Genomic DNA, 25,084 nt, shown 5'->3' with positions numbered 1-25,084 from the left:
CAGGACCCCCCAGGCCGCCCCCACGTCTCCCCCCACCTGGTGCGTCCCATCCCTGGGGGCCGCCTTCCCGCTGCGCCGCCCCGTGCACTGCCCCCCCAGGCCCCCTAGGCGCCCCCCTCCAGGCTGCCCTCGCAGAACCCCCACCAGGCCGCCCCCCTCCAGGCCTCCCCCAGGCCCCCCCCCCCAGGCCGCCCCCACGTCTCCCCCCACCTGGCTCATCCCGTCCCTGGGGTCGCCTCCCGCTGCACCGCCCCGTGCACTGCCCCCCCAGGCCCCAGCGCAGGTTGGCGGCGACGACGACGACGACGACGAGAACCCACCTCGGAGAGACGCAGGGACGGGCCTGGGGGGGCGGGGACCACGGCTGCGGCCCAGGCGCGGGTGCTAAGGCCTTTCCCGTCTGGCAGGACGCGCCTCCTTCCAGACCTGCAGGTCCCGGTTCGCCTCCCGCCCCCGGAGCATCTCCGTTTCGTGCACGGAGACTGTTGACATCCCCGTTAGGATTAAAACAGTAAGTCCAATGACTCTCCGAATCGTGTTAATATGGCCCATATTCTCAGAAGAAATTAGCATCGATTTTAGTTTGGATTGAGAAGCGTTTTCAGAGGGCGGCTTCTGTGCCAGGGGCGGAGAGGACGCTCGAGGTAATTTGTTTAACAAAACCCCATTAATTATTCTCCTCCCCTTCCCCCTCCGTCCCTGCCCCCACGAGGATGGGGAAACCTGGGAAGGATTTGCATCTCTCACACAGGTTGGGGCTATTTTATTTTATTTTATTTTATTTATTTTATTGTATTTATTTTATTTTATTATTTTATTTTATTTTATTTATTTTATTATTTTATTATTTTTATTTTTTTATGAATTTATTTTTTATCGGTGTTCAATTGGGGCCCTTTTATTTTATTTTATTTTATTTTATTTTATTTATTTTATTGTATTTATTTTATTTTATTATTTTATTTTATTTTATTTATTTTATTATTTTATTATTTTTATTTTTTTATGAATTTATTTTTTATCGGTGTTTAATTGGGGCCCTTTTATTTTATTTTATTTTATTTTATTTATTTTATTTTATTATTTTATTATTTTTATTTTTTGTGAATTTATTTTTTATTGGTATTCAATTGGGGCCATTTTATTTTATTATTTTATTTTTTTATGAATTTATTTTTTATTGGTGTTCAATTGGGGCCCTTTTATTTTATTTTATTTTATTTATTTTATTATTTTATTTTATTATTTTATTATTTTTATTTTTTGTGAATTTATTTTTTATTGGTATTCAATTGGGGCCATTTTATTATTTTATTTTTTTATTTTATTTATTTATTTTATTATTTTTATTATTTTTATAAATTTATTTTTATTGGTGTTCAATTGGAGCCCTTTTATTTTAAACCATGGTAACAGGTGCCTTTGCAGAAGTGATTTCCTAAGTCCTGGGGTCTTATTTTTTATTTTTTTTTTAAGATTTCATTTATTTATTCATGGGAGACAGACAGAGGCAGAGACACAGGCAGAGGGAGAATCAGGTTCTATGCAGGGAGCCGGATGTGGGACTCGATCCGGGGACTCCAGAATCATGCCCAGATGCTCAACCACTGAGCCACCTGGGCATCCCCAAGTCCTGGGGTCTTAGGAGGGTTGGTGTCTTGGACTTACGGAGGGCTTAGCTTGGGAAAATCAAGGTCAGTTGATTCCCAAATCAGCTTCAGTCCCTAAAAAATAGTTTTGGCCTCTCTTTAAATTCTTGGGCTGCAGTGTCCGCATCCTGCAACTGCTGCGTCTTTGTGTGTATTTTCTATGCACCCGTATATATGTCATTTTGCAGTGAATCCGACTTACTTTTGCAGGTCAACAAATCCCACAGATTAGTCTGTGTTGCCTTTTCGTTTTGCTGGAATTGAGTTTGTTAACCTTTCTCGGGAAAAAAGGAAGCACGCAGCATTTGTCTTTATTCAACCCTCTTCCTTTTCATGGTTCTGGCCTGTGGCGTGGCCTGTGGCGTGGCCTGTGGCGTGGCCTGTGGTGTGGCCTGTGGCATCAGTCTCTGCTTACCCCAGGCCACCGAGTAGAAGCGCGACAGAGAGGCGCGTGTTGCTCGTTGGCTTGTGTTTAAACAGCTGAACACCTGGCTGCTCGTGTGCAGGTGCACAGAGCTCTGGAGAAGGGGTTGCAACTGAAGACACACAGAAGAATGGATGCGAGGTGCAGGTGAGCTCTGGGGTGTTGGACTCGAGATGCTTCTTCTGGGTGCAGAAACACTAAGGACACGTGTGCGTCTCCTATGTCTGGGACCGCGGGAGGTGCAGGTCATAGTATTTCTGGAACCCGCCTCCACTGACATCCCGGCTTCCGTGCTTGTCAGCCTGCACCTGTCTCTTCTAGCCTATCTGGTCACTGTCTTCGATTTGCGGGGTTCACAGAGTCTTGCACCGATGGCACCCCCACCTGTGATCTCTTCTCTTCACGCTGAAGTGCAACTCACGTGTGCTACGTGTCACGTTCATAACCAGCCTGACGCTGCCACAGTGGTTCAGAAGAAGAAACAAAATACCTTTTGCAAAACGTGTACTCACGTGTTCATTCTCCCCCAAGTTGGACAGTCATCCCAGTTTGAGCAATAATTTGATCAATATAGAAAATATTGGGAAAGCACTAAGAATCACTGGAGCGTCTGCTGCCCGTCCCAGCATCATCTTAGGTGAGACATGAGGGAAGGAGCAAAGAATGGATACGCACTCGAGAACGTCACGGGGCCTCGCTGTGGCCCCGGGAAGGCAGGTCGACGCAGCCTCCCGGGAGATCCAGCGGCCAACTCGTGCCGCCCCGGCTGGGCCCGGAGCTTCAAATCCTGACTTTTTTTTTGCAGCTAAGAGCAGAAGTAAAAGGACTTTCCTTCTGAGTTTCCAGAAGCCGAGTTCCACGTCCTTGTGGGGGAAGGGACGGCTCCTCTAGATCACGTAGCATCAATGGCAAATGCCATTTGCATTACGCACCCTACGCCTGTTCTGATGGCACATCCTTGGCCTGGCCTGCTTCCCGGCGAGACAGGTGGCACATGCTCACCGTGGGGCTGACATGAAAGGCAAGGAAGCCCTTGAAGTCCCTCCCTCTGAGCCCACAAGAGCAGCTCCTCCCTGCCACAGCGATGGAAGCCCGAGATAACGGGGGCATTCCCACCGCTGCACCCCCTCTCGTGGGCCGCTGACGGTTGGCGCAGGTGGGCGGACGGGGCTGCCCATCTTCTGAAGGTTGTCTGTTGAAGGCAGTGCCACCCCTCGGGGACCAGTGCCCCGCTTGGGCACACGGAGCTGCTCCTGGGAAGTCGGCAGGTGGCAAATAGGTGGCCGACTTCTCAGAGAAGTGCAGGTGGCCGCCAGCAGGCCCATCGTGGTCCCAGGCCGTCGGGACTCGGGCCTTCGAGTCCTTGACGAGTGGCCGTTGAGGGGCCTCCTCGATCCCTGTGTTCTTCGGGGGGCAGGTTGGGTGGCCGTGTCCCGGAGCACGGGGGGCTGGCCGGCTCAGCTCGGGCCCCGGCTCAGGCGCACGAGGAAGGGAGCCAGGGTCCCGCGAGGCGGCCGGCCCGCAGGCCCACGCGATTCGCGTAGATTCCGCTCTGCTGTTTGGTCTTGACCCACGGAGCTCACTGTGGTCCGTTGTCGCCTGCGAGGCTGGGGCTCATGGATGAAACCCCAGGACGGAGCCCGTAAGCAGCGAGAACTCCCACATAGCAGCCCCACGACGAACTACAGTTTCTGTCCCTCTTCCCATCAGGATCATCGAGGAAGCCAGCAAACAGACCCCTCGGCTCCTTTTACTGCACTTTTTTTTTTTTTTTTTAAATAAACTGAATTAGCTATTTTTCACACTGAGTAGCAACTCAGTCCATAAATATTTATTGAGTGCTTATCACCTGGAGGCACCCACGTTCGGAGGAGAGTGGGCGAGTAGGGCGGGGTGCCCATCACCGACAGGGGTGACAGGGAGCCCCGGTTCAGGTGCAGCGGCAGGTGCATTTGGGCGCAAAGGGCGCGCGTCCTGGTGGGTGCTGGGCGGGCTGCGTGTGGGGTGCAGTCAGAGCCCCGCTCACCGGGCCCCGGGCGCGCACCTTCCTGGCTGAGCCAAAGGTCAGGCGAAGGCCCTGAAACGGGGGCAGCCTTGATGGCCTTGATGCATGGAGTGGGAAGAGGGGACGCAGAGGTTGTTGGGGAGGGGGCGGCTGGGGGGGGCCGGTGGCGGGGACGCAGAGGTCATGGTGGGGAGCCGGGTCTTGGTCTCGCCATGGGAAGCCATGGGGTTGCTTGGCCAGCCTCGGATGTGCTTCAGGGTTTGGGGGACCAATCCTCCCCGATGGTGGCGGTGGGGTCAGCAGGGGAAGTGGGGACAGCGGCTCAGTGGCTGGCGTTGCAGTGACCCGGCGGGGAGGCCTTGGTGGCGGGGCAAGGACCAGGCCGTGCCCCGGAGGCAGAGCTGATGGGCACAGGGGTGGTTAGCCGGGGGGGTGGGGGGAGTGGACGGGAGGCCCCAAGGCCCAGTGTCCCGTTTCTGCCTTTTGGGTTTCTCTTATCCTGTCGCGGGGTCAGAGCCAGGATGGAGAGAAATGCGATGGTGGCCGTGGGGGTTTGTCTAGAACTTCCAGGCAAGGCGGCAGCGGGTCGCGGTCCCCATGAAGTATCATCGCCTTGGACGTGGAGGTGATGTGGCTCAAGCCACCCGCGATCTCCCCTCTTCTCAAGTTGAGGCCTGTGGGTTACTAGCACCAGCCTCACTTCGAGGCCCGGCCCCAACCTGGTGCATCTCGGCTCCCGGGGTTGGGGGTTGAAGCGAGTCCCCTAACTCCCACCGGTGTGCACGGCACCCGCACCTTGCCTACCGGAGTCTGGGGTTGAGCTGGGGGGTTCGGGCCGTGCCCCCCGCGGGGCTGCGAGCCGCCGGCTGCACGCCAAGCCATACGTGGGGACGGACAGTCCACGTGGAGCAGCTTTCCCGCGATCTGGAGCGGCTGTGACGCCCGGGCTGCACCTCATTTTTGTTTTTCTTCAGTGATTTGCTTTTATTCTATTTTATAAAGCGCCCGTCTGAGCTGGATGGGAAATTAAACAGGCAAACTAATGCCCCCCCGCCCCCCCATACGTTGAAGAAGCACTGGCTGAGGCCACGTGACAGCGTCCCCGTGTTTCCAAGTGGCCAGTACCGGTGGCCGCGTGACAGGCGGGTGGAGGCGTCTGGGGCAGGTCTGGCTCGTCGCGGTCGCGAGTGGCCCGCGGGGAGTCGGGCCTCTGGTCGTGCATGTGACCCCCGTGGGTACCCGACACGCAGACCCCAGAGACGCCCGGGAACCCGGGAAGCCCACGATCCGGGGAAGTGGGAGCTGGGAACCGACGGGCGGGAAAGCCTCGAGCTTCGTGGGTGTCGCCTTCCACGTGCGACAGGCCGCCCAAGGGGCCGCTTGATGTTGGTTTTGCCGTTGCAGAGACACCTGGAGTTTGGAGCCGGAAGGCCCTGGGAGCCCGCGTGGTCCATCTCACAGAGAGGCCCCTGTCGCCCCCGGGCCCTGTCCGGAGGACAAGCAGGCCAGGGCCCGAAGCGCAGGACAGGGCCCTCGCCTGCCTCCACCCAGCTGGGTGGCTCCCAGGGTGGGATTCGGGGCGCTCGCCTCACCGGCCGCACCCCCGAGCCTGGAGCCTGTGCGCCCATTTGTCGCCCCCCGTTCGGACGTGAACCGGAGTCCCGACCGGGTGTCCGGGCCGAGCGGCGCCCCTGCGTGTCACAGCGGCCCTCCTCGGTTGGCACCCCCGTTGCTGGAAACACTCGCCGAGGAAGCCCCCCGGTGCCTCTCCGGGGAAGCAAGCGGCCTGCACCCCCTATCTGGGCCCCCCTTCACCCACTTCCAGGGGGTTCTCTGAGTGCTTGACGGTTCGCTCCAGGGTCTTCGGGGCTGAGAGCTGGGCAGGTTCGGGGTCAGGAAGAGCAGAATTGGGGCTCGGCTGGTGGGGACAGTGTGCCCCCGGGCCGGGCCTTCCTCGTCTCGGTGGGGCTGTTACTCCTCGGTGCCCAGGAGTTGAGGGAGGGTTGCTGGCGGGCACCAGGTGCTGCACCTGGCGGGGAGAGGGGGTGAGGGGCCCCCATTACTCTAGGGCGACAGCACACACCAGCTCTACGGGTTACTGGGTGCTGACGGGGGACAGAGGCCAGGCCGTCGGCTGGCGAAGAGGAGGCCGGGCCTCCACGGAGGCCGGGTGTCTGCAGCCAGGATCGGAGTCGGGGGGGGGGGGGGGCTGGGGGCTGTGGGCTTTGCACCTTGCACCTCGGGACAGCCCATGGACGGCAGCTGGCTGAGCACCAGGTGCACCAGGCTTGCCACATCGAGCGCTCTTCTCCGCGTCCCGGGGCTTATTCTTCTGGGGGCACCAACCGAGTGTGATCCTGCCCGGCAGGGTGCCTGTGTGACCTGAGAAGACGCGCGTCGGCGTGGAGCGCAGTGTCCCGTCCGCGTTTGGTTGAAACGGTGGCTGCTGTCTTTATTACGGGCCTCTCTGCCTCCGGAGGGGTATAAAGGCCCTGGGAGTTGGGGGCCCAGGAAGATGGCAGCGCGGTCCTTTCCATGCTCAGGTGGATGGAATGGTTTCCTTGGAGCAGCATTTCCAAAGGGGGGCTCCTCAAGGCCTTGAGATAGTCTAGAGGAAAAAACAAAAAACTGTGCTCCTTTGAATTTCAAATGGCACGTAGGATGTTAAAGGCTCTGAGAAGTCCTGCAGTAAAGGAAACTTTCTTGTTTAACCTTGAGTGGGGCATCTCCCAAACCCTGAGGTTTCGTTTTTTTTTCCTTCCTCCTTTCTTTCTTCCTCCCTCTATCCCTACCTTTCCTCCTTCTCTTTCTTTTCCTCCCTCCTTCTCTCCTTTATTTTCTCCTTCCTCCCTTCTTTCTTTTTTCCCCTTTTTTCCCTTCCCTGCATCTCTCTCTCTCTCCTTCCCTCCCCTTTTGGTTTTTCCAGGACACCCCAACAATCTGGGGGGCTTGGACTCCTCTGAATGCCTGAATAAGCCAACATAGGGACTCAGAAATGCCTACCGTTTTCCATCGTATTTAAATGACAGAGAAACTGCCTAGACACTAAGGTCCGGTCTCACTCTTTGTCACTATGTCCAAAAAATCGCTTTCTCTTTTACGGATTAGTATGAATCTGATTGGATTTTTTTTTTTTTTTTTTTTTTTTTTAGAGCAATGCCTCTCAAACTCTCTTGTCCCCCCAGAGACACTGTCACGGTAGAGATGCAGGCCAACAGGTCCGGGGTGGAGTTTGAGATGATTCCAACCAGGTGTCTGGCGATGCTTGTTAGAAAAGCAGACTCCCTTAAAGCCTCACCCTAAATCTCCAGAGTCAAAATACGTACCTGAATGAGATCTCCAGGTAATTTGTATATACAGGAAGGTTTGAGAAGCATTGCTTCAGATCAGGGTTTCTCAAATCTTTGCTCTGCCGACGTTTTGGGGCCGTGTTGCGCATTGCGGGATGTTTAGCAGCACCTCTGGCTTCTGCCCACTGGGAGCCCGTGGAGCTGCCCTCCCATTTACGAGGGGCAGAAACTCCTCCGGAAACTGGCAGGAGGACCCTGGTCTTCGGGGGGGGGGGAGGAATGGGCAAAGTTGGCCCCCATTTAGAACTTCTGGTCTGGATCCCCCAAATGGTCTCATATTTCTGTTTCTGGGCCATTTGGAGATATTTTTTCCCCTTCTTCCTGTAAAGGCCTCATTTCTTTTTTTTTTAATTGCGGTATAATTGACATATATTGTTAGTTTCGGGTGTATGACATAATGATTTGATATTTGTAGATATTGTGAGGTGAGCGCCGCGGTGAGCCTGGTAAACATCCATCACCACCCAGAGGTGCAAGTGTTTGCTCCTGATGAGAACTTCTTGGCGACTTTCAAACACGCAGCACGGTGTGTTACTGCCGTCTCTGTGCTGCCCACCCCATTCCCATGGCTTGTTGTCTCTTACAGCTGGAAATGGGTGACTTTTGACCCACTTGGAGGTGCTTGAAATGGGAGGACCCGATGATGTTTTCATTTAAAATAATAATCAAAAAATAAAATAAAATAAAATAAAATAAAATAATAATCAAGTTGCCGATGCGCAGTTCCCAAGGCTGCTCCACGTCAGAATCACCCAGGCGGAGATTTGCAGATTCAGATTCACTAGAATTGGGGAGAAGCCTAGGAACCTGTATTTTTTTTTTTTTTAAAGAAACGTAATCGTTAGATTCTGTAACAATCTGGGCACTGTTTTAGGAGTTTTCTGTACATTTACTTCTTTAATCCTTACAAAACCCTATAAAGTAGGTACGGGTGTTCTATTTTACCAATGAGGAGATCAAGCCACGGGGTGGCTTCTTAAGAATACAGAGCCAGGAAAAAAAAATAAAAATAAGAAAGATTAGAGAGCCCGTATTGCAAGCTGATGGGGGCAGGGGGTGTCTGCACCGAGTCTGTCCCCGAGCGCTGGTGGCCCGGGGGCGGCTGGTATGGGGCCTGTGTGGCCCCGGGTCTCCCCCACTGGGTCGTTACCCATTTCAGCACTCAGAACACCGCGCCCCTGCCATTGGCCGAGGTCTTGCTTGATGCCAAGATCGCTGGAAACTTCATTGCCTCTGGGCCTAGTAACATAGGTTACCAGTTAGGGCATTTTGGCCCATTTCCCCCAGAAAACTGAGAGAACCAACGGACTTCTCCTGCTGTTTGATGACTGCCCCCCCCCTTCCAACGGCTTGTCTTCTATCCCACAAGAGATCATCTCAAATGAAACGGGAAATAGAAACAATGGGTACATTGGGTACATCCTAGTAATGAAGGATGTACCCATTTCTTCATCCTCATGAATGAAGAAATGGTTATTTTAAAAGACCTAGAGTTCCTAAAGCTATAATTAGTTACAGTGGTGAGAGGCACATGAGAACAAGGTGAATTTTTATTTAAAAAAATATTTTTTTTTAGGATGTATTTGAGACTGGGCTTGATCTCACAACCCTGATCTCACGACCCTGAGCCAAAATCGAGGGTCTGACACCTAACCCACTGTGCCACCCTCACGCCCCAAGCTGAATTTTTAAAAGGCTGTTATGGAAAGCCCTTCACTTAGGACCAAACACCCAGGAACACGAGTTTCTAGGAATATTTCCTGGAGATAGTTCTAGAAATAAAGTTGTTAAAAAAAAAAAATTAGAGCCAGCACACATTAGCATTCACTATATTTTAGTGTTACGAGTCCTTTATGTTAACACACTTAGTCGAATAACTTTAATAGGCTGGTGCTATTATTACTAGCAGCTTACAGATGAGAAAATCGAGGCACAGAGAGGTTGTGCAGCTTGCCCAAAGTCACACAGCTGGCAAGTGGCACAGCTGGGATCCTAACCCAGGGGCTCTGGCTCTGGAGGTTGGGCCCTGACCCACTCTTTTGAGACTTTGGTTGGGGGTTAGATCAACTCACTGCAGTGATGTTGGTTTCCTCTGTCCTTTATTAATAATAATAAAACCCAATAGGGAACAAAGGATTGTTAATAAATGCTCTTAGTTTGATTGGCAAGATCATCCAATACACAGACTCCATGGAGGTGCGGGGAAGGCTCCGATAGAAAGGATCCTAACTGGGAAGATACTGGGCAAGCAAGCGCGCACGATGCCTGCCCACGGCACCATAGTGTTGCCATCCTGCCACATTGTGCAAGACGGGGGTTCGCTGGGGTGACTCTGGAGCCATGGACACGCTAGCTAGAGATTTGGGGCCAGGGAACCCTTTGTGAGTCCCTACTGCAATGGCAGTGTGTCTGTCGTCTACAAAAGGCTCTTAGTGGCTCTCGGGGGAGGGCACCCATCCTCCGGCTTATAGCAGGTGAACAGGTGTCTGGTTGTTTTCTGCCCCGGGGACTCAGAGGGGAACCGACACGGCCAGCAGTCTCCCCGTCGCTGCTCTTCGTTCTAAGAGCTGCCAAGGGTGTCGCCCCACTGGGCTGTTCAGCTCCGTGGCTCCGAGCTGCCCGGGAGCGTGTGTGGTCATCGATCCTCCTGCCCCTCTTGACGGATTGGGAGGGGATCCTGACCACGAGCCCCGGGGCCCCCGACTGCAGCCGCTCCAGCCTGTGACAAACTCACTGAGCATCCCAGTGTCCCCCGGAGCCTGTGAGCTCTTTTGGGGGCCAAGTGTGATCTCCGTTAAAGAAGTGCCCTTTGAGATAGAGTTGAGTTGAGATATTTTAGAAAACCTAGTCTCTCAGAATTGTTATTGGAAACATTAAAAATATATATATATATATACATACATATATATATATATATATGTATGAAAATCAATTAACTTCACACATGGAAAAGTTCCTCATATGGTTAATCTTCCTTTACGTAATTTCTTGATTATGTTTGGAAGTAAATTGCCTTGATTGTACCTTGGATGGAAAGGAATGTCTTTTCATTAATTTGAAACCTGCTATCGTGATGCTGGTTTGGACCGGAGAACGATACATTGGGTAGAAAGCACTAAGTCTCTCTGCTAGGCGTGAGCTGCAGTTGAGTTTTTCTTTTGTTTTCGGCTGCGTGGTGGATCCAGAATTCGGATTTCCCAAAGGGCCAAACCAAAGGACTCGTTCCTTATCTGGGAGCTGGGCTGAGTTTTACTGGCTTTGGATTCCACGAGCATCTGTGAGAGTGTTTTGGCGACTTCTGTTTTCTTTCTGTCCAACAGCAAATGACCAAGGTTGTAAACGGAGACCGCAGGTGACCGTGAAGCCAAGACCCCCGGTGCCCTTGGAGGACACAGCCCGATGGAGCAATTGTCCAGCAGCGCTAGTGGCTGCTCTTTGCTGAGGGGGGCATCGCCTCTGATTTTAACTCACTTTCGCCTGAGGAGACTCTGCAGCGGGGGGACGGGGGTCCTGACCAAGTTCCCACTGTTTTCCCACTGTTGGTTAATGGTTAATCCTGCCTTTAAAATCAGATCTGGGGGATCCCTGGGTGGCTTAGCCATTTGGCATCTGCCTTCAGCCCGGGGTGTGGTCCTGGGGTCCCGGGATCAAGTCCCATGTCGGGCTCCCTGCAGGGGGCCTGCTTCTCCCCCTGCCTGTGTCTCTGCCTCTTTCTGTGTCTCTCGTGAATGAATAAATAAACTCTTTTTTTTAAATTTAAATTTTAATTTTTAAAAATATTTTATTTATTTATTCATGAGAGAGAGGCAGAGACACAGGCAGGGGGAGAAGCAGGCTCCCTGCAGGGAGCCCGACGTGGGACTCGATCCTGGGTCTCCAGGATCACGCCCTGGGCCAAAGGCAGTGCTAAACTGCTGAGCCACTCAGGAATCCCCCGAATAAATAAACTCTTTTTAAAAAAATCAGATGTTTGATTCCAAATCTGTGGTCTTTTTATTTTACTTGTATTTTCAAGTTTTTATTTAAATTCCAGTTAGTTAACATACAGTATAATATCAGTTTCAGGTGTAGAATTTGGTGATTCATCACTTCCTTTTTTTTTTTTTTTAAGATTTTATGTATTTATTCATGAGAGACACACAGAGAGAGAGGCAGAGACACAGGCAGAGGGAGAAGCAGGCTCCCCATAGGGAGCCCATGTGGGACTCGATCCCAGGATCCTGGGATCAGGACCTGGGCCGAAGGCAGACGCTCAACCACTGAGCCCTCCAGGGGCCCCGTGATTCATCACTGCCGTACAACCTTCAGTGCTCATCAGGACAAGCGCCCTCCTTAATCCCCAGCACCTGTTTAAGCACGTGCCGCCCCCGCCCCCACCCCCCACCCCCACCCCCAGGTCACCCTCAGTTTGTTCTCTATAGTTAAGAGTCTGTTTCTTGGCTTGCCTCTCTTTTTTTCTTCCCTATGTTCAAATCTATGGCCCTTATTGTTCAGGCCTTAGGATTTTAGAAATTTGGGTTTTTTTGTGTGATTAGGGCAGATCCTACATTGCTAAAGTTAATCTCGATTTCAGTAAATAACAGAATATACCTTGTAAAGTCTGTATGATGTTGAAGTCAAATAGCATATCCATGACTTTTTCTTTTTTTGAGAGAGAGCCTGATTGAGCAGGTGGGCAGTTGGGAGGGTCGGAGGGCGGGGAGAGGGAGAGAGAAAATCTTAAACAGACACCATGCTCAGCATGGAGCCCCACACGGGGCTCAATCTCACGACCCTGAGGTCATGACCTGGGCCCAAATCAAGAGTTGGACACTTAACTGACTGAGCCACCCGGGTGCCCCTCCATGACTTTTAATGTAGGGATTTAGGTACCGGATAGCCCATTGTTCCTTTCGCTCATAGTTATCTTAGCATGGCCATGTTTGAATTTAGGGTTGATAAAAGGTTTAATGTGATGGAAAGTATTATTGATCTTTGTTATGAGGCCATTATTCATCGCTGTGACATGCCTTAAATGTTAAATAAAGTATTTCTAGGATTTAAAATACGTTATGTAATTTTTAAAAACCTGAACACTCCTAATGAGCAAATCTCTGAATATTTCGCTGATAAAAATACATAGATAATGGGATGAGGGAGGGTGGTGGCTTATACTAATGTCAAAGTGACCCATTTCTTTACTTTTTGTATCTTGACTACTTGTAGATCACTGGATAATTCCTGCAGTGTTTTTTTTGTTTTGTTTTGTTTTTCCTTTAACAGAATAGCCATAGTTTCAAAAGAAGAAAAGCTTTATAGACAGGAGGGCCCATCTATAGTTTGTGTGTGATTAAGGCACATATTTACTGTACTTTAGGACATCTCGAGAAGACGTTTAGACATCTTCTAAAACCTGTAGTTGATTAATACAAGTTACAGAATCCTCATTTTTCTGATGGAGACACCAAGGTCTGTAATAATCAGTCTGTGTTGAAGATTATCCAGAGTATCCCAGAATTATCCATCATTCTTTTTTATTTTTTAAGATTTTATTTATTTATTCATGAGAGACAAAGAGAGAGAGGCAGAGACACAGGCAGAGGGAGAAGCAGGCTCCATGCAGGGAGCCCGATGCAGGACTTGATCCTGGATCCTGGATCCCGGGATCACGCCCTGAGCCAAAGGCCGACGGACACTCAACCGCTGAGCCAACCCAGGCGTCCCATCCGTCCTTCTTGATCTTTTATTCTTATTTGTTTGTTAGTCTAAGACAACTAAACAGCATTGGGATGTATTTAATTTTTATATTAATTCTGTGATATAATGTTAAAATATTTTAAAAATCACAAACATGGTAAGTATTCAATAGAGAGGGTTTGGAGTGTTTAAAAACACACACACACACACACACACACAGAGAAACAAACCTTCCTGGCAGCCCTGAAATCTCTCCACAAAGATAAAAGAGAAAGAAATAGAGTTTTCTTTTTTAATTAAGTATTAAACTAGAATGGGGTGTGAGTCACAGGCAATCTGCTAAGATATTACGAAGATGGAAAGAAAACTCACTCTCCAATATAGCCGCGCAGATGCAGCCCTGACATACATGTTCTCATGATAAATGATATCTGGTCCTCAAGTAGGAGGACAGGACAGTACTATGGGCCACACGCACTTCATCCCAAGGTCACCTGATAAGTGGCGTGGCCATCTGTGCTTGCTAGGCGTCTTCATTCAAAGGAAAAGCAGATTTCTAATATCTTTATGAATGGGAGGTAGGTTTGTAATATGGATCTAGGAAGTTAAGCTCTTACCCTTCCAGGAAACCTATTGTTCTTGATGATTACAATTCATTTATTATTATTATTTTTAAAGATTCTATCTATCCATTCATGAGACACACAGAGAGAGGCAGAGACACAGGCAGGGGGAGAAGCAGGCTCCCTGCAGGGAGCCCCACCTGGGACTGGATCCCTGGACCTGGTCACCCCCTGAGCCGAAGGCAGACAGAAGCCCAACTGCCGAGCCACCCAGTGATTACATTTCAAAGAAATGACTCCTTGGTCCTTGAGGAAACATTTCTGGATGGCAAAATTGGCAAGAACCTTGCTTAGCTTTTAAAAAGATTTACATATATTTCAAAGAAGCAGAGGAAGAGCCTACAGTGACTAGTTTTTAAAGGTAAAATCTCCAGGAACACAAGGGGTGGGGGAAGGCCTTTTTCCAATTTCTTTACCTCCAGGAGAATTTTTTTTTAAATTTCTAATTCATATTAGCTCTTAGAACAAGAGTGTCAGCATTACCTAGGAACTTTGGAGATGCACATCCTCGGGTACCAGCCCAGACCTACTAACCCAGCAACTCTGGGATAGACTGAGCCATCTGTTTTCATGAGCTCCTGGTGTCCCTGAAGCCTGAGCGTCTTCGCAGAGAACTGTTGACAGCAGGTCATGTGAAAAGGATGTGGGGATGGCAAAGGATTTTCTTTTTCTTTTTCTTTCTTTCTTTCTTTCTTTCTTTCTTTCTTTCTTTCTTTCTTTCTTTCTTTCTTTCTTTCTTTTTTCTTTTCTTTTCTTTTCTTTTTTTTTTTTTTTTAGGATTTTCTTTTACTTGAATTCTAGTTGGCCGCACGTTGCATTAGACAGTCACCTGTTGTGCTAGCGCATGTTCCGCAACTGGCAAGAAATGAAGACATGTGACACCAAGTTGGTAGGTGAACTTTGACCAAGATGCTTGAATCTAACAACGAAAGCAAAACCATCATTAAAGAACACCAACGACCAACGTTCCCGAGCTTTTCTCTGCAGAGCCCATTCTCTACTGGGCGCAGAGGTGCCTGGTTCTCTGGCCAGTCGCAAAATACTTACAGTAACTAAAGCCATAAATGCCAGCCTCAGGAGAAATGAGACAAGCGTGTGGGTCCTTTTGACACACGCCCTGTCCCAAATTCACCGGGGTCCCTCCGGGGGCCACAGCCATTCTGCTCAGTCTTTGCAAGGTTGGCTGCAAACTGCAATCACCTGAGGATGTTCCGGAAAAGCCAAGAGTAGCAGAGGCTGGAAGAGCAGCAAGGGGGTGGGTGTGGGTGTGGGTGTGGGTGTGGAGTCCTTGGGCTCCCTGAGTCCCCAGAGCGGCCTGGCCAGGAGCTGGGCCTCCCCGGCCCCCTTCTCGGCCAGGCCCCTGGGCGCCAGGAGAGGAGCCTCAGAGGCTTCGTTGCTCTTCTAGGCACAGGACCCAGAGGAGTTTAGAACATTGGCTTTTCAAGAGTCTGCCCCTTTAAGAAGAGCAATGGTTCTTCTACCTCAAATTTGAGCCTTTCCTGAAGGACAGCCCTGAGGAGCTGGCTGTGGCCCCTGAGGTGCATTCAGGGTGCAGAGCAGCCTCCCGGGGAGTCAGCCACCTACAGGTGGCGGGCGGGATCCCGGGGGCGAGACCGCTGGGGGCACGGGACCCGCTGATGCCCTGCAGCCCCAGCCTGCAGCCCGGCTCCCCGTGGGGTCCCGCGAACCCAGAGCGTGGAATGGAAAAGCGAGTGGGAGCAGCTCTGCAAGAAACGCCCGGTGATGGGAAAATCGTGGGGGGCCCTGAAGGGATCCTAACCCACCGGAGGGAGGAGGCGCAGAAGCAGGAGGAGCTTGACAAAGTCAGAATTCTTTTCCTGAAAGAAAAAAGTCCACTTACTACAGATGTGAACTCCAGGGAGAGAGCTCTCTCTGATCTTTTCTTTAAGCAGGTCCACGCGGGGAGCCCGATGAGGGACTTGATCCCAGGACCCCGGGGTCACACCCTGAGCCCCAGGCAGATGCTCAACCCCTGAGCCCCCCAGGGGACCCATGTCTCTGATCTTTCAAAGAAATTTGAGAAACAGAAGTTGGTGATCAAAGGCTCCCCCAGGAATGGAGGCTCCCTAAAGCAGTGTGTTGAGGTTCACGCGGGAAGAACCTGGAAGGCAGGCCGGAGACACCAGGCCCGGGGGCAGCCCCCTGGGATGAGGACGTTTCCAAACTGCTCCGTGCAGCCTGCGAGGCAGGGGCTGGGACTGGAGGAGGCTGTCGCCAAGGGGGTGGCTTCCCGGGGGAGCCTGAGAAAGGGGCAGGTGGCCCCCTCTCAGGTTGGGCTGCTGCGAAGCTACCTCACAGACTTATTTCCCAGGGTCCTGGAGACTGGGAGACGTCAGGCTGCCGCAAGGTCGGCTTCTGGAGAGGCCTCTCTTCTCGGGAGCAGCCTGCCAGCCTCCCGGGGTGCCCTCGTGGGGTGGGGTCTGCATGGTCAGGGGAGAGGAAGCAGGCTGTCTTATCACTCCCACAAGGCCACTGATCCATTCATGAGGCCCCCACCGTCATGACGACATCGAATCTTAATCACCTCCCCAATGTCCCACGTCCTAACACCATGACCTTGTGGGGTGGGGACGCAGACACTGGGACCATTATAGGGTCTGTTTGCTGGAGAAGGTCATTGAGCAGGAGGATAAAGAAAACCAGGGGAGTCTGTGGTGACTGGGGTCGGGGGATAGAAAACCTTCTGGGGAAGTCACTGACCAGTGGCCTTCTCTTCCTCCTCTCCATCCATCCATCCATCCATCCATCCATCCATCCATCCGTCTGTGGGACACTGTCGGCAGGTCCCCTGTTCTTGATTTTTTTTTTTTTTTTTACCTTTGGGTGGAAATCCAAATGATCCTCAAAAAAAAAAAAACTATGGAAAATTCAGTAGAAGATATTTTGACTTTCGAATGTGACTTTTCATGCTCTACTTGGCCAATTACGTGTTGATGCTAATCGTAAAAAAAGGCACAAAGGAAAACACACACACACACACACACACACACACACACGAGCCACAGTAACTACTGGCAACATTTCCTTCTGTCCTTTTAAGTCTTTTATTTATGAAAGATGACAAAAAGAATCGACCTCTACCATTTTCTTAAGAGATCTTGCTGAAATTCGAGTAGACGGGTAAGAACCACTTGAAGGAAGACTTACCTGCTTCACCTATAGGAGACTGCATGGGAAAGAGACGTTTTGCATAATATTTAATTAGTGGCTGTTGGCTTGGTGAAGCCTTACCTGACCCGTGAAGGAAGCAAAGTAATTATGGGCACAAATCGCATATGCAGAACCGATAGGGGGTAGGTGTCCCCGGCCACCCCGCTTCTACCCTAGGGAATGGAATTGCGGCCTCCCGCCCAGGGGGTTGCCTGCAGACAGGCTGAGAGCAGGTGCTGGCTTTCTCTTTGCTTCAGTGCTTTGCTTTCAAGCAGCAAAGAGATTAAAAACATAAAGAACAACAACAACAACAAAAACAAAAACATAAAGAACTTCACAATAGCAGGAATGGAAGGGCAAGCAGGGGTCTCCTTTTGAACCGCCAGCTAGAGCTTCTATGGACTTCACCCCTCCTTCTGACAAGTCCATCTTCCCTTCTTACTACTATTCAAGAAGCTTTCTTGCTATGAGGTTGAAGCTTCCTTGAGGTTGGGACCGAGCCTTCTGCTTCTCCAGTACTTCCTGCAGTTGTTCTAATCTCGAGACAGGTAGCTGGGGCTCATGAAAGATCTGGAGAATTTAACTGAAGAGCTGGGGGGAGGGGGGTAGTAATACAGGATGATATTTTTGAAATTTGTTTTAACTTAATTTGTCATGTCTCGATGCATAATCTTCTCCCTAGATTGCCGGGGCACCCTTTCGAACCTGGTGGACTGGTTCCCAGAGGGATGCGAAGGGAAGAAGTGAATGTTCTGGGTTTGGTGTTTAAAGTAGTATTTTTGATTCTGCAGTAAGATGAGGCCTCTGTCAAGAGAGGATAAGGCTCCCTGAGCCCGATTAGGGAGCTTGGCCACGGGGTTGCTTCTTCGGTGGGCAGGGGAGCCAGGGCTGCTGAGGCCCCCGGGTCAGGGCACCCCGGCCAGCTGTCAGGGGTGTGCCCACCGTGCCAGCCAGAACTGAGGTCAGGCTGGCCTGTAGGTCGTTAGGCCACCGTGCACTTCAGAGGCGCCCGCGGGAAGCCCAGGGCACAGGGTCATGCCTCAGTCCAGGGGTGAGCCCAGCCCGAGGCCTCTGCCTCAGAGGCCCGTCCACATCGTGAGGCCCCCAGCCGTGCCCCTCTGTCCCCGTGATGTCACATGAGCCACGTGGGTCTTCCCATCCTCCCATCCTAGGAGGAAAAGGACATCAGACTTGGAAGCACTGAACATCGCCCAAGTCACCCAAGCAGGGACGTGATACCCAAAAAGCTAAATTGCACAACTGGACAAACATTTCATTTTTTTTCATTTTTTTCATTTTTCCCCCCTCCTGCCATCAGCTGGGCGCAGGCCTGTGAGGGAAGCCGGATCAATTACGGAGGAATAGAAAGGCTATTTGTTTTTGTACATCCGAGTATAGTGTAAGTGAATATTGATCCTCCTACAGTGTGTGCTTTATGTTTCTTAAAATACTGTGGGAATGAATATTTCCCAGCTTTCTCTGTAAGCTCCCAAGTCAGACCTCTGTTTATAAAGGTGTCGGCGGGAGGCGGTGCCTCCCAGGGTGGAGGGAACGTGCGAGAAAGGCTTCCCCTCTGCTTCGCAGGGCCTGGGAGCCCAGGACAACCGTGAGCTTGGCCCACAGCTGCTGGCAAGCAGATCCCAGCAAGCAAGCAAACATGCTTATTCTAGAACAGTCCCTACTCGGCCTTCTCCCGGGGCCCAGCCCAAACCTCTCTCCGTTCACTGCCAACTCATCTCCAGACAGGAGGTTCGAATCTCACGTCAGGCTCCCTGCATGGAGCCTGCTTCTCCCTCTGCCTGGTCTCTACCTCTCTCTGTGCTTCTCATGAATAAATAAATAAAATATTTTAAAAAGCCAAGTATTTTGAGAATTAGAAATAGCACAATGAGGACCTAGGCAGACTGTGGCATGCAACAGGGTGATTAATAAAATGGGGATAAGCTGTGAAAATACGGGACAACCAGATTTTTCTTGGGTGGATAGTCAGCCTTTGTTCTTTACACACCCACTCTCTGTGTGAGAGAATGTTGTCAAGAGACTCGGGGGGCCCGGGCACCACGGTCAAGCCTCTGCCTTCAGCTCAGGTCATGATCCCAGGGTCCTGGAGTCGAGCCCCACGTCGTCGGGCTCCCTGCTTCTCCAGGAGCCTGCTTCTCCCTCTGCCCCTGCCTGCTGCTCCCCCTGCTGTGCTCTCTCTCTCTCTCTCTCTCTCTCTCTCTCTCGGTGTCAAATAAATAAAATAAATCTTAAAAAAAAAAAAGAGAGACTCTTGTCATTAGAGTCTATATCATCATATGTCATCAGAGTCTATGTCATCATATGTCATCAGAGTTCATGTCATCATATGTCATCAATATGCTGGTTGAGGGGGGGGAGGCCTCCGTTCATGATCCCGAGCTAGACCTTGTGCATGCCTTCATGCAATACCCCATTCAGTCGTCTTACTATCCCCTGCACGGTAGAGATTCGTGTACTGATTCTATGGAGAGGAAAATGCAGACCTCTGGGGTTTGGTGACTTGCCCAGGCCCCGAGGGTGGGAAGGCTGGGGTTCAGTTCTCCAGTGGATTGAAAGCCATGCCCCTTCTGCTCTCCTATGCTGCCTCCTCTGGGAGAGATAGGAAGTCTCCCAGCGGGATCTAACCGTCGCCTTTGGTGCTTGTCCTTTGTAGGACACATGTCGTCCGCAATTCCCTAAGTGAAGCCTGAGAGCCGGGCCGGTCGGTGTGCGCAGTGCCCGCAACAGGATCTGTACGGGCCGGGGTCGCGCTCTGGCCTCCCACCCGCCGATTAGGAGTGATGCTGAGGGTGTGACAATCCTGAAGCGTCACCGATGCAGGGCTTGGGAATTGTTCGTGCAGATAAATACACTTACCAATACGGCCCTTGGATTTATTTGGGGAAAAAAAAATCATTCTTTTCCTCCTCCAGTTAGAGGAGGCTTGTGAGATTCTTTGGGGTTTATACTAAGTCGAAACTCCCGCATGGTTCACGAAGAGGTAAGAAATGTCAAAGAACCTTTGGGGTGACTGCTAATGTTTCCTGAGTAACCCCCCCCCCCCCCCACCGCCCTTTTCCCTCTTACAGACCAGGGAGAGGTTTGGTTCCTAACGACTGGGTGGGGACTTGGTGAAGCCTGGAGGATCAGAATAGTTGTGGGGCCTGTGGTTTGAGCTGTGTGTGTGTGTGTGTGTGTGTGTGTGTGTGTGTGTGTGTGAGCGGCTGGGGTGGGGGCTGGGGGTAGGGAGGGAATTAAATAAGCAGCAGCTGAGATTCAGGAATGGCACGGAGGTGGATCAAGCTGGAGTGAGTGCTGTAGGGGCTACTAACCAGAGAGGAGCAGGGGAGGGAGAGAACAGAGTGTATGGAACAGGAGGGCACAGTGGGGGTTCCTGGGGTCAGGCCGAGAACCCGGCACCACCGCACCCTCTGACCAATGCCTTGTGTCCATCTGGAAAGAAGTCTCATCTGCTCCTCCGGCTGATTTCTGAGCTGCAAACGCAGAGGTTAAGCGTGTAGGGAGGGCAGGAGCCGCGCATCCGCTGGGCATCTGCTGCCCTGGGGCTGGACGGTCCCACTGTCCCAGCCATTCTTAGCGGGGACCACACGGTGGCAATGTTGCATCGTTCCTTGGGAGACCTTCACCCGCAGCCGGGCTCCAGGTAAATCCAATTGCTAAGCAATAAATTGGGAGATGCAGGACGGTGTTGGTTTAACCAGCGAACATTATACTTGTATTTGGTACCACTGATTGTGTTTTCCATGATAAAATACAGCATACTCCGGGAAAAGTAATACATTTTCACCCCTTGTTAGAACACTCTTGTAATTCGAGCAAATAACAAATGCAGACACAGTCTGAATTCCAGGCATATAGGCTCGGTTTTCCCCAAGATCAAACTAATTAGTTTTATTCTATCCAGCCAACACCTGTTTGAGAAGAACATTTAGTGTCATAAAACAAACCACCCACCAAGAAATAAGGAAACTGTGAAAGGCCCACATACCAACATCATGTTGCCAAGCTCAGCTCCGTAACAGAGCCTTACAACCTACCCTGCTGGCTTTCTTGGAGGAAACTCTATTTTCTAATATAAGCTCCTCCATAAAAAAAAAAAAAGAAAGAAAAAGAAAAAAAAAAGAAAAAAAATTGGAGTTGTGAAATGTTTTTACGCAAATGATATTATTGGGAATCTTTTTCCTCTTTAGTAGGAAGCAGTCTCTGAGGACATGGTCGGAGTTGAGTTCTGTGAACCGTTCTTGAGTTCTTGGATTTCTTGTTTTTTTAAAAAAATTTTTTTTTAATAATAAATTTATTTTTTATTGGTGTTCAATTTGCCAACATACAGAGTTCTCGGATTTCTGAGTGTGTCTGGGGGAAAGGGTCTAAGCGAAATTATGTGGTGCGATCAAATGCCATGGGGTTTGGAATCCTGCAAAGTTTGAGGGACTTTGGATAAATACTGAATACCTTGTGATGGCTCCTAAGGGTAGGGTACAGGTGTTAGAATTGTTCTAGAAAAGACTTAAATGTAAATGAGTTTCTTTAAATGGAGGCCCTGAAGGGAAAGTATACCACTAGATCATGGCTTCTCAAATCCCCTGGAAGGCTCCTTAAAGCGGTGCTGGGTGCCCCCTCCCCAGAGCTTCTGATTCGGTAGGTCTGAGGTGGGCCCCTAGCTGGGGGTACCGTTCTGACAAATTCCCAGGTGTGGCGGATGCTGTCCAGTGCTTTGAGAATCTCTACTCAGGACCTGTGTTTCTCAAAGAATGGGCAACTGGGCGATTCTCATTTAGGTGCTCCGCGTACCATGTTGAGAAACATTGACTCCCTGGATTTAACGGCGTGCTGTGAGACATAAAGATGTCAGTTTTCAAACACAGGCTCCAAAAGTCAGGAGCTGCATGAATGAGGGCAGTGACTTAACCTTCCAGTACCTAAATCTGTCATCTATAAAATGGGGTTTTACTCAGATATCGGGATTTGAATCTTGGATCTGCTAGTGACCCCGTGGCCTCGTGCATTACCTAACTGCTCAGAATCTGATTCTTCATGGGTTAAAAAAGAGGTCTCTATTTCAGAGTTGTTTTGGAAGCAAAGCCCTTAATGTTAAGGATTTGCGGATCCTTCCTTCCCTTTTATTTTTCCTGTACCCGAAAAGCACTTTATGAGATATAAAACCTCAAAGACACATTAGTTAATGCCTTACAGAGGAATGGCTGTAGGGGAAGCCTTCCTGGGTCCTTTACATGGTCAGTTTTCATTGACCAGCCTAGTTCGTTCAGAAAAATGGGCTATTTTCTTTACATGATCTCACATTTGTTTGACTGAAGTCACTGGGCAAACCAAAGGTTTGCATAATATCGCTCAAGTTGCTGGAGGAAGCCCTGATAATTCCCGGGTTCTTCTCCAGATTGGTTTGGGCAGCTCTGCTTCCCTCTTTCAGCTTCCTTTTTTAAAAATATGAATGGGGCAGCCTGGGTGGCTCAAGTGGTGGTTTAGCACTGCCTTCAACCCAGGGCCTGATCCTGGAGACCTGGGATTGAGTCCCACGTCGGGCTCCCTGCTTGGAGCCTGCTTCTCTCTCTCTCATTCACACACACACACTCTCTCTCTCTCATGAATAAATAAAATCTTTTTTTAATAATAAATTTATTTTTTATTGGTGTTCAATTTGCCAACATACAGAATAACACCTGGTGCTCATCCCATCAAGTGCCCCCTCAGTGCCTGTCACCCAGTCACCCCCAAACCCCGCCCTCCTCCCCTTCCACCACCCCTAGTTCATTTCCCAGAGTTAGGAGTCTCTCATATTCTGTCTGCCTCCCTGACATTTCCCACTCATTTTTTCTCCGTTCCCCTTTATTCCCTTTCACTATTATTTATATTCCCCAAATGAATGAGACCATATAATGTTTGTCCTTCTCCAATTGATGTATTTCACTCAGCATAATACCCTCCAGTTCCATCTACATCGAAGCAAATGGTGGGTATTTGTCGTTTCTAACGGCTGAGGAATATTCCATTGTATACATAGACCACATCTTCTTTATCCATTCACCTTTCGATGGACACCGAGGCTCCTTCCACAGTTTGGCTATTGTGGACATTGCTGCTAGAAACATCGGGGTGCAAGTGTCCCGGCGTTTCATTGCATCTGTATCTTTGGGGTAAATCCCCAGCACTCAACACCAAAGAAACAAGCAATCCAATCATGAAATGGGCAAAAGACATGGACAGAAATCTCACAGAGGAAGACATAGACATGGCCAACACGCACATGAGAAAATGCTCTGCATCACTTGCTATCAGGGAAATACAAATCAAAACCACAATGAGATACCACCTCACACCAGTGAGAATGGGGAAAACTAACAAGGCAGGAAACCACAAATGTTGGAGAGAATAAATAAAATCTTAAAAAAATATATGAATGAAGGCTCAAGAATTGGATGAGTACAGATGGCATGGCTTAGAAAATGGGGGGTGGCTGGGTAAGGAGATCTTTCCAGGTCCCTTTCCAGGCCCCAGGATGGGCTGGTGCCCAAGCAGGATGTGCTGATTACTTTCTGCACGTGACTGTGTCTACTAGATGTCAACATGCCTTGTTAGAAAGTGAAAAAAATAATTGGTCCTATGAATGTTGATTTGAAGATGTTAAAGACCTCATTCTATTTCTGCCTATAACTAGTCGTGTAATACTTGAGTTAGTCATTTCCCTTTACTGAGCCTCAGCTTCCCCATCTACAAAATGAAGGATTTGCATATGACCAAGGTGCTGCTGCTGCTGCTGCTTCTTCTTCTTTTTTAAAGATTTATTTATTTATTCATGAGAGACAGAGAAGCAGAGACACAGGCAGAGGAAGAAGAAGGCTCCCCTTAGGGAGCCTGATATGGGACTTGATCCCAGGACCCCGGGGATCACGCCCTGAGCAAAAGGCAGACGCTCAACCACTGAGCCACCCAGGTGCCCCAAGACTGAGCTTCCTAAGTAGCAGTCTGTAGATGGGATTGGTGGACCAGCCCAAATTCTAACTCTTGTGATTGGACATTTCAGTGGAGAGAGGGCCCGTGTAGCTTTTCTCAGATTCTTAAAGGAAAAAAAAAAAAAAAAAAAAAGTCTGTGTCACTAAAAAAGTTTGAGCTTTTGTGTTACTGAAAATCACAAAGTCTAGTCTTGTATCTCTGCCTGTGCCACTAAATAACCATTTCGAATGGGTTTTTAATCGCACAATTAAAAGGGATCAACTAGCTCTTTTGGTATTGCACAGATACCGTATCTGAGTCTTACCACCAAAGGAAAGGCTAATTTCCTTTTAAACAACAGCGAAACAATGGGTAAAGATCAGTGGGAGAGGGAAGGATCGAGTCATAGGACATGTCCACGGACTGCAGAACCTGGGCTTTATCAGTGTACTTAGAATTGATCAGATTTAAAGCAGTGAATACTCACGAGTCCATTCACATAAGATTAATGGATAAACTCGAATGGCAATGTGAGTGTTGACAAGAGGAAACTCCTGTTGTGTGCCCGGGTGGCTCCTGTTCAGGGTGTCGAGCTTTGTTATTAATCAGTAGATGGTTGAGTGAAGATGCAAAGCAAAAGGATTCAGATTCCTTTTGAGGGATACTTATTTGGGGTCGAGGGGAGGTCCCAATGTGCCAACATCATTGATTACGTTTCTGAGGAAGCCTGGTTGACTTTTTGCTTCCTCCTATTCAGCGATCACTTTGGTTTGTCTGTCAGCAGGCACCCTTGTTTCCAAGTTCTCTGGGGCCATCCTTTACTTTGCCCCCAGGAACTGCCTTCAGCCAATTATTTTTATTATTGAAAATGTTCTTAAGGATCGTCTTGTGCAAAGCTAGTCATGTTGATGAGATACAAGGCGTGCTTTTCTCTTCACGACAGAATGCTGTTGACCCTGGAAGAAACTTGAGTGTCTAACCTGATGCAACACCACGGTAAACACCGTGATTCTTGAATCTCCATTAACTATTTCAATGAAACGGAGGCTTTTGTTCCAATACCTTTTTATCAGTTGTTCTTATGATAAGAGCCTGTAGCTGTAAGAAGTCTCTTATCTAGTTCCTGGCATCCTCTGTGTTTCCCAAGAGTCTGACTACTCATTCCTCTACCAGTGGGTCAGATGAGCAGATCTCTTACCAGTTTGGGGATGACCGGA

General features: G+C 49.8%; 1 long non-coding RNA gene across 1 annotated transcript; it reads left to right on the top strand.

The window, feature by feature from the left end:
* The first annotated feature begins 412 nt into the window (after positions 1-412).
* LOC111090933 lies at positions 413-11,116 on the top strand. Its single transcript, XR_005373342.1, has 5 exons — positions 413-511; positions 5,483-7,128; positions 7,231-7,421; positions 7,844-7,954; positions 10,749-11,116. It is a non-coding gene; the product is annotated as an uncharacterized LOC111090933 (long non-coding RNA).
* The last annotated feature ends 13,968 nt before the right edge of the window (positions 11,117-25,084 follow it).

Source organism: Canis lupus, chromosome 18 (assembly GCF_011100685.1).
Source record: "Canis lupus familiaris isolate Mischka breed German Shepherd chromosome 18, alternate assembly UU_Cfam_GSD_1.0, whole genome shotgun sequence".
Classification (NCBI taxonomy): Eukaryota; Metazoa; Chordata; class Mammalia; order Carnivora; family Canidae; genus Canis; species Canis lupus.
Note: the sequence above shows the minus strand (reverse complement) of the source record. Positions and strands in the feature narration are given on the sequence as shown.